We start from the raw sequence: 10,077 nt of genomic DNA, 5'->3' as shown, positions 1-10,077 counted from the left end.
AAATATCACAGATTAAAGTGACTTACAAATAACAGGCATTTATTTCTTCCAGTTCTGGAGACTGGAAAGTGCAAGACCATGGCACCAGCAGATTCAGTGCCTGGTAAGAGCCCTTCACTGTACCCTCACTTGGTGGAAGGAGCACAAAGACTGCTGTAGGGACTATTTTGTAAGAACACTAATTTTATTTATGAGAGCTCTGCCCCCATGACTTAATCACATCTTACAGGCCCTACCACCTAATGCCATCACCTAGGGGATTGGGTTTCAGGATATGAATTTGGGTAAGAGCCACAGACATTCCATCTACTGCACTTACCCAAGAATTAACAACTAATAGACAATTAAGTCAGCATTTGAGTACAGGAAAACTAGCTCCAAAGGATAGTGAAGTTCAAATGGACTGTAAATTAGGCTACACTCAGAACAAGGATGTTCTCTTTTATCATCCTTGGAATGAGTCACTAAAATAAAAGTTGCTGAAGATGGAGGCTTTTTTGTGGTTATTGATTTTTTCCCCCATACAGGTTTTCAAAAACATGAAAACAACACTATGTGACTTAAACACAATTATCTAGATTGCCCTGGGTTCATGGGTGCTCAGGAGTGTCCGACTCTGAGTGTCCACTAGACTCCTCCCTGGAATTTTCCAGGCAAGAATACTGGAGTGGGTTGCTATTTCCTCCTCCAGGGGATCTTCCCGACCCAGGGATCAAACCCATATAGCCTGCATTGCAGGTAGACTCTTTACCACTGTGCTACCTTGAAAACATACTTAGGCTGCCAGGAGCTTTAAAAAAAATAAACAGAAGATGTGGTAAGCCTGTTTCCTTCATTTTCAGGTTGCAACAACTATTGTCTACAGCTAAGTAACAACTTAGTAACAACATGCTTGTCTGATTCCAACAACTCCCTCTGAGCCCATTTCCTGTTACTAGCATGCCCTTTGACTGTAGGCATTTGATTTTGCTACCATTAAAATTGAAAAGAGGGCATAGTAGGCCTGAACACAGAATTAGTTCAGTTCAGTCGCTCAATCATGTCCGACTCTTTGCGACCCCATGAATCGCAGCACGCCAGGCCTCCCTGTCCATCTAGTCAAGGCTATGGTTTTTCCTGTGGCCATGTATGGATGTGAGAGTTGGACTGTGAAGAAGGCTGAGCGCCAAAGAATTGATGCTTTTGAACTGTGGTGTTGGAGAAGACTCTTGAGAGTCCACCAACTCCCGGAGTTCACTCAGACTCACGTCCATCGAGTCAGTGATGCCAGCCAGCCATCCTATCCTCTGTCTTCCCCTTCTCCTCCTGCCCCCAATCCCTCCCAGCATCAGAGTCTTTTCCAAAGAGTCAACTCTTCGCATGAGGTACCCAAAGTACTGGAGTTTCAGCTTTAGCATCATTCCTTCCAAAGAAATCCCAGGGCTGATCTCCTTCAGAATGGACTGGTTGGATCTCCTTGCAGTCCAAGGGACTCTCAAGAGTCTTCTCCAACACCACAGTCCAAAAGTATCAATTCTTTGGCGCTCAGCCTTCTTCACAGTCCAACTCTCACATCCATACATGACCACAGGAAAAACCATAGCCTTGACTAGATGGAACTTCGTTGGCAAAGTAATGTCTCTGCTTTTGAATATGCTATCTAGGTTGGTCATAACTTTCCTTCCAAGGAGTAAGCGTCTTTTAATTTCATGGCTGCAGTCACCATCTGCAGTGATTCTGCAGCCCAGAAAAATAAAGTCTGACACTGTTTCCACTGTTTCCCCATCTATTTCCCATGAAGTGATGGGACTGGATGCCATGATCTTCGTTTTCTGAATGTTGAGCTGTAAGCCAACTTTTTCACTCTCCTCTTTCGCTTTCATCAAGAGGCTTTTTAGTTCCTTTTCACTTTCTGCCATAGGGTGGTGTCATCTGCATATCTGAGGTTATTGATATTTCTCTTGGCAATCTTGATTCCAGCTTGTGCTTCTTCCAGTCCAGCGTTTCTCATGATGTACTCTGCATATAAGTTAAACAAACAGGGTGACAATATACAGCCTTGACGTACTCCTTTTCCTATTTGGAACCAGACTGTTGTTCCATGTCCAGTTCTAACTGTTGCTTCCTGACCTGAATACAGGTTTCTCAAGAGGCAGGTCAGGTGGTCTGGTATTCCCATCTCTTGCAGAATTTTCCACAGTTTATTGTGATCCACACAGTCAAAGGCTTTGGCATAGTCAATAAAGCAGAAATAGATGTTTTTCTGGAACTCTCTTGCTTTTTCCATAATCCAGTGGATGTTGGCAATTTGATCTCTGGTTCCTCTGCCTTTTCTAAAACCAGCTTGAACATCAGGAAGTTCACGGTTCACATATTGCTGAAGCCTGGCTTGGAGAATTTTGAGCATTACCTTACTAGTGTGTGAGATGAGTGCAATTGTGTGGTAGTTTGAGCATTCTTTGGCATTGCCTTTCTTTGGGATTGGAATGAAAACTGACCTTTTCCAGTCCTGTGACCACTGCTGAGTTTTCCAAATTTGCTGGCATATTGAGTGCAGCACTTTCACAGCATCATCTTTCAGCATTTGAAAGAGCTCAACTGGAATTCCATCACCTCCACTAGCTTTGTTCGTAGTGATGCTTTCTAAAGCCCACTTGACTTCACATTCCAGGATGTCTGGCTCTAGGTCAGTGATCACACCATCATAATTATTTGGGTCGTGAAGATCTTTTTTGTACAGTTCTTCTGTGTATTCTTGCCACCTCTTCTTAATATCTTCTGTTTCTGTTAGGTCCATACCATTTCTGTCCTTTATCGAGCCCATCTTTGCATGAAATGTCCCCTTGATATCTCTAATTTTCTTGAAGAGATCTCTAGTCTTTCCCATTCTGTTGTTTTCCTCTATTTCTTTGCTTGATCGCTGAGGAAGGCTTTCTTATCTCTTCTTGCTATTCTTTGGAACTCTGCATTCAGATGCTTATGTCTTTCCTTTTCTCCTTTGCTTTTCACTTCTCTTCTTTTCACAGCTATTTGTAAGGCCTCCCCAGACAGCCATTTTGCTTTTTTGCATTTCTTTTCCATGGGGATGGTCCTGATCCCTGTCTCCTGTACAATGTCACAAACCTCATTCCATAGTTCATCAGGCACTCTATCTATCAGATCTAGGCCCTTAAATCTATTTCTCACTTCCACTGTATAATCATAAGGGATTTGATTTAGGTCATACCTGAATGGTCTAGTGGTTTTCCCTACTTTCTTCAATTTAAGTCTGAATTTGGTAATAAGGTAATAAGGAACACTGAATAGTGAGCCTGTTTATGGGGTAACTTAAAATTGGTTTCTCCCTTATATCTAACCTATATCAAGTTTCTTTGAATAAGGCAGTGTTTATACACATAAATTAAATATCACCCTCAAGATGTGCTATCAGCTTAACAAAGTGACACATATTTATTTGTAGACCATTGATATAAGACAATGTCATTATTACCCTCACCTGCGAGAAGGCTACCTGCTTATCTGCTTAAGCACAAACTATTCTACCTAGTGGTAGCTACCTGAAATATAAATGCAACACCTTAGAGGAACTCAAAAACCTTTTGGGAAATAGGATTATTCATTTGTTCCTTTATTGATCAGTAGACATATATTCTGTATGCTAGGGCATGCTAAGTCACTTCAGTCATGTCCAACTCTTTGTTACCCTATGGTCTGTATGCTAGTAACTGTACTAATAGGCCTAATTATAATAACTAAAATTGTGAAACACTGAATGCAGATGATTGATAATATCAACAGTGTCCTATACCAAGTTTGTGGTATACAGGAACAATACCTGGGTCCTTGTTGTTCAGTTGCTCAGTCGTGTCTGACTCCTTGCGACTCCATGGACTGCAACATACCAGGCTTCCCTGTCCTTCACCATCTCCCAGAGCTTGCTGAAATTCATATCCATCAAGTCAGTGGTGCCATCGAACCATCTTGTCCTCTGTTGTCCCCTTTTCCTCATGCCCTCAATTTTTCTCAGCATCAGGTAGCCAAAGTATTTGAGCTTCAGCTTCAGCTTCAGCACCTGGGTCTTCTACTTTTCGCAAAATTCCAAGCTGCCTTGGTTCAAATCCCCTCAGTGGTAGTGGTTTAGTTGCCCAGTGGCGTCCAAGTCTTGCGACCCCATGGACCGTAGCCCCCCAGGCTCCTCTGTCCATGGGATTTCCCAGGCAAGAGTACTGGAGTGGGTTGCCATTTCCCTCTCCAGGGGATCTTTCTGACCCAGGGATTGAACCCATGTGAAAAAGTGTCTCCCGCATTGCAGGCAGATTCTTTACCACTGTGTCACCTAGGAAGACTCAAATCCCCTTGATTATTTAAATAAAATGGCAAGGTTGATTTGGGGTTATGAACATTATCCTTGGCAAGCTGTTTCTAAATTACCATATAATTGTATGTTATTTGTCACATTATCCATACTTCAAATAAACTATATAAGAAATATAATTAAAGCTATTAGGTTCTAAAGTCTGGCAATTAGGTGATTCAAACTGGCTCTTTCTCTCTTATAATTCCTTAGGCACATATCATAAAAGAGGAATGGTATCCCCCACCGCAGCCCCAGCTGGCAATTCTGATTGTCCCGTGATTTCACAGCTGCAAATCAGCCCCCACCCTTTCACACTTGTCTCAGGCCAGGGATGCTTTCTTTAATTAGTACATGACAAACTTGAGTCCTGATTTGTCTGTTGCTTTGGTCCCTGGGTTACCTGAGTGCAGGCTCGTCTAATTGGGAAAGAAAACCTACTTAACCAGTGATGCTATTTGCCTGACACTGAAAAAAGGGGAGAGTAATTTTTCTGGTTGTTGAGTTTGCTTTCTTTATCTACTGCATTTGCACTCACTGGGAACTTCTCTCTCTTACAATTTAGTATCATGTCTAAGCTTTGTACCTACATTTCTGCTGTTATTTTCATTCTTATGGTTCTTAAACCTTCTCCAACTTGAAAATGGCCTCTTAAAAAAGCCACTAAGAGCTAAGCCTGTGAGAGACAGCCTGCAGAGTGTGATTTGAGGAGATGCAAGGCCCTCCTTTTTGAGGACAGAGGTGAAGCAAACCAAATACTGCCCTTTCTTCCTTTTTTATTTTAAATTGTCAGGGTTGCTTAACCACTTCTCTCAGTGGTTAAGTCACATAGATGATAGCTTTGTTCTAGAAGTCCAAGTTGCACACAGGTAGAGAAGAGAGCTTAGGTAAGGAAATCTGTGATTCCTGGCATTCTCTCTGCTTGAAACAAAAGTTTAAGACCTATTTTCTTAAAAAGTTACCAAGAGGTTTCCTGAGGAATGAGACCATAGGACAGACAGTGAAAATGGGGATAGGATAAAATGAGAGAAGCATATGTTTTATTTGCTTTGGAAGTGACAAACAAACATTAAGCATCTACGTTATACAGGAGGTAGTCAAGGCTATGGTTTTCCAGTAGTCATGTATGGATGTGAGAGTTGGACTATAAAGAAAGCTGAGCGCCGAAGAATTGATGCTTTTGAACTGTGGTGTTGGAGAAGATTCTTGAGAGTCCCTTGGACTGCAAGGAGATCCAACCAGTCCATCCTAAAGGAGATCAGTCCTGGGTGTTCATTGGAAGGACTGATGTTGTAGCTGAAACTCCAATACTTGGGCTACCTGATACGAAGAGCTGACTTATTGGAAAAGACCTTGATGCTGGAAAAGATTGGGGGCAGGAGGAGAAGGGGACAACAGAGGATGAGATGGTTGGATGGCATCACCGACTCATTGGACATGAGTTTGGGCAGACTCCAGGAGTTGGTGATGGACAGAGAAGCCTGGCGTGCTGTGATTCATGGGGTTGCAAAGAGTTAGACATGACTGAGCGACTGAACTGAATATTAGATACTGAGGGGAGATACGAAAACAATGCAAAACATGCTTCCGTGGGGCTGGAGATACTGCAGGCTGATACACACTGGTGAAGCAGGTGACAGTGGCATGAGGCAGAGGTCAAAGTGCTGCACACAGGCAGGCTGTACTACAGAAGTGCCTCACAGAGGACACGGGGTCAGAGCTTCACAGCTAAGAGGGAAGAAGTTCAGACACTATTATTACATGAGCACAGATGACTTGGAATTGGACTGTGTAGTGTGTGATGGAGACAAGAAGGAAACTGATCAGGGTAGAATGAAAGATTTACCTCGGGCAGTTGAAGACAGGAACTGAGACTTACCCCATGAGCATTAGATAGTCATCATAGATATCTGAATAGAGAAATGACAAAATGAAATGGATGTCATAGGAAGAATGAAGTTGGTGGTGGTTTTGAGGTGGGAAGCACTGGAGGAGGAAAGACAGGTCAGGAAATAGCAGAAGTCCAAATGTGCTTAGGATGGTAATAGGAAGAAATGAACAGGATGGGAAGAAAGGATTTTTTTGTTTTTTAACGCCTGCACATAGGATATTATTGAGATGGAGGGGGCAAAGAAGACTGTGAGGTCTACCCCCTAAATGACTCAGCTTGAGAGGGGTTGAGAGTAACTCAGTGTCAGCTAGGTGACTTAGTAAAGGGGAAAACCCCAGATTTCAATAAGTATAAACACAGAATCAAGAGAATTTAAAGCTACAAAGGGCTTCAGAGATCATCTATTCTAGCCCCTTCATTTGATAGGAGGTCAGCTGAGGCACAGGGCAGATGTGTCACTCAACCTAGGGCAGTGAGCAAATGTAGGGAAACCGAGGAGCAAAGGAGGGCCAGTGTAGCAGCCCATGCAGATGGCTGCCCACATCTTTTCCCACTGGGCCATCCTGCCTGCTTCACCATTCATTCTGTCTAGTTCTCAGGACAGTAGCTCTCAAACTCAGGACTAAGGACCAGGGCCCATCTACTGCCAAATTATTAACAGACAAAATAAAAATAGACTAACTTTTTCAAAAAGCTAAGTTCATTTATTTAAAGAACTAACCTTTATTAAGGGAGTATGTCCTTGTTTAATAGTTGCTGTTACAACCCCCTTTCATTTAGGAAATGAGGCACTGATATGCATGGTACAATTTTTCCTGTCTTTTTTAACACTAGCTTTTATATACTGTTAGTCATCATTTCTTTATCCTTCTCTTGCCTTGGGCAGGAGCCCTCAGGATGGACACTGGGGTAGAGGTAAGGGGAAGTGAAAGTGAAAGTTGCTCGGTCGTGTCGGACTCTTTGCAACTCTATGACTATACAGTCCATGGAATTCTCCAGGCCAGAATACTGGAGTGGGTAGCCTTTCCCTTCTCCAGGTTTCTTCCCAAACCAAGGATTGAACCCAGGTCTCCTGTATTGCAGGTGGATTCTTTGCCAGCTAGGCCACAAGAGAAGCCCATGAGGGGATATAAGGGATAACTACTACCGGGCACTTTTACTCCCTGTCCCTTGGCCTTGGACCAAGGCATGGCAGTAGTAGTGGGAAATGGACCCCAGTTCTTTGATATGGCTCTGTGATATTTCTTCAACCCTTAGTCATTTGCAAAGTAACCTGCAAAAGCAGTTTCTAGCTGCCTTTCCATTAGATCGCACTGTCTTTCCCACAAAGTCAACCTCACTGCTATGGTCTGTGTGGAGGATCATAGTCCCTCACAGAAGCAGACTTTGGTGGGCTGCTCCATCAGGGCTTCGAGACAGCTGCCTGAATCCTGCTGGGCTGAGCTTGGTCCCAGGGGAAGCAGAACTTACAAGAATCTGGACACCCCAAGAAAAAGAAATGCAAAAAGTCAAAATGGTTGTCTGAGGAGGCCTTGCAAATGACTGAAAAAAGAAGAGAAGTGAAAGGCAAAGGAGAAAAGGAAAGATAAACCCATTTGAATGCAGAGTTCCAAAGAATAGCAAGGAGAGATAAGAAAGACTTCCTAAGTGATCAATACAAAGAAATAGAGGAAAACAATAGAATGGGAAAGACTAGAGATCTCTTCAGGAAAATTAGAGATACCAAGGAAACATTTCATGCAAAGATGGGCACAATAAAGGACAGAAATGGTATGGACCTAACAGAAGCAGAAGATATTAAAAAGAGGTAGTAAGAATACACAGAAGAACTGTACAAAAAAGATCTTCATGACCCAGATAACCATGATGGTATGATCACTCATCTGGAGCCAAAGTCAAGTGAGCCTTAGGAAGCTTCACTACAAGCAAAGCTAGTGGAGGTGATGGAATTCCAGCTGAGATACTTCAAGTCCTAAAAGATGATGCTGTTAAAGTGCTGCACTCAATATGCTGGCAAATTAGGAAAACTCAGCAGTGGTCACAGGACTAGAAAAGGTCAGTTTTCATTCCAAACCCAAGAAAGGCAATGCCAGAGAATGTTCAAATTATTGCACAATTGCACTCATCTCACATGCTAGCAAAGTAATCCTCAAAATTCTCCAAGCTAAGTTTCAACAGTATGTGAACTGAGAACTTTCAGATGTCCTAAATTGCCAACATTTCAGAGATCAAATTGCCAACATCTGCTGGATCATCGAAAAAGCAAGAGAGTTCCAGAAAAATATCTATTTCTGCTTTATTGACTACACCAAAGCCTTTGACTGTGTGGATTACAACAAACTGTGGAAAATTCTTTAAGAAATGGGAGTACCAGACCACCTTACCTGCCTCCTGAGAAATCTGTATGCAGGTCAAGAGGCAACAAACAGTTAGAACCTGACATGGAACAACAGACTGGTTCCAAATTGGGAAAGGCTGTATATTGTAATCCTTCTTATTTAACCTATATGAGCCACCAGGGAAGCCCTAATATGCAGATTGCTGCTGCTGCTGCTAAGTCACTTCAGTCGTGTCCGACTCTGTGTGACCCCATAGACTGCAGCCCACCAGGCTTCCCCGTCCCTGGGATTCTCCAGGCAAGAACACTGGAGTGGGTTGCCATTTCCTTCTCCAATGCATGAAAGTGAAAAGTGAAAGTCAAGTCGCCCAGTCGTGTCTGACTCTAGCGATCCCATGGACTGCAGCCTACCAGGCTCCTCCATCCATGGGATTTTCCAGGCAAAAGTACTGGAGTGGGGTGCCATTGCCTTCTCCGAATATGCAGATTACATCATGTGAAATGCTGGGTTGGATGAAGCACAAGCCGGAATCAAGATTGCCAGGTGAAATATCAACAATCTCAGGTATGCAGATGACACCACCCTTATGGCAGAAAACAAAGAGGAACTAAAGAGCCTACCAATGAAAGTGAAACAGGAGAGTGTAAAAGCTGGCTTAAAACTCAACATTTAAAGAATTAAGATCATAGCATCCGGTCCTATCACTTTATGGCAAATAGATGGGGAAACAGTGGAAAAAGTGAGAGACTATTTTCTTGGGCTCCAAAATCATTGCAGATGGTGACTGCAGCCATGAAATTAAAAGACGTTTGCTCCTGGGAAGAAAAGCTATGACCAAACTAGACAGCATATTAAAAAGCAAAGACATTACTTTGTCAACAAAGGTCTGTAGAGTCAAAATTATGGCTTTTCCAGTAGTCATATATAGATGTGAGAATCACACTACATAGAAAGCAAAGCGCGGAAGAATTGATGCTTTTGAACTGTGGTGTTGGAAAAGACTCTTGAGAGTCCCTTGGACTGCAAGGAGATCCAACCAGTCCATCCTAAAGGAAATCAATCCTGAATATTCACTGGAAGGACTGATGCTGAAGCTGAAGTTCCAATACTTTGACCACCCGATGCAAAGAATTGACATTTGAAAAGACCTTGATGCTAGGAAAGATTGAAGGCAGAAGGTGCCGACAGGGGATGAGACGGTTGGATGGCCATCACCAACTCAATGGACATGAGTTTTAGTAAACTCTGGGAGTTAGTCATGGACAGGGAAGCCTTACGTGCTGCAGTCCACGAGGTCACAGAGTCGGGACACAAGTGGGTGACTGAACTGAACTGGGCCCTATATCACACAAGACTAGGGCACATTGGGTCAGCCGGCAGGAAGGCCTGCTCATCAAAGATTCAGTGACAGCTGCCGCATTTTCTAAATATGACGTAAGGGGAAGACTGCTGCACCCAGAATTAAGGTATTTGGGTTGCTTATCCTACAATTAAAAGTAGTCACTTTCAATTGG

The sequence above is a fragment of the Bos mutus genome, chromosome 9 (genome assembly GCF_027580195.1).
Source record: "Bos mutus isolate GX-2022 chromosome 9, NWIPB_WYAK_1.1, whole genome shotgun sequence".
Taxonomy (NCBI): Eukaryota; Metazoa; Chordata; class Mammalia; order Artiodactyla; family Bovidae; genus Bos; species Bos mutus.
The sequence above is the reverse complement of the archived record's forward strand: the minus strand, read 5'-3'. Positions refer to the sequence as shown.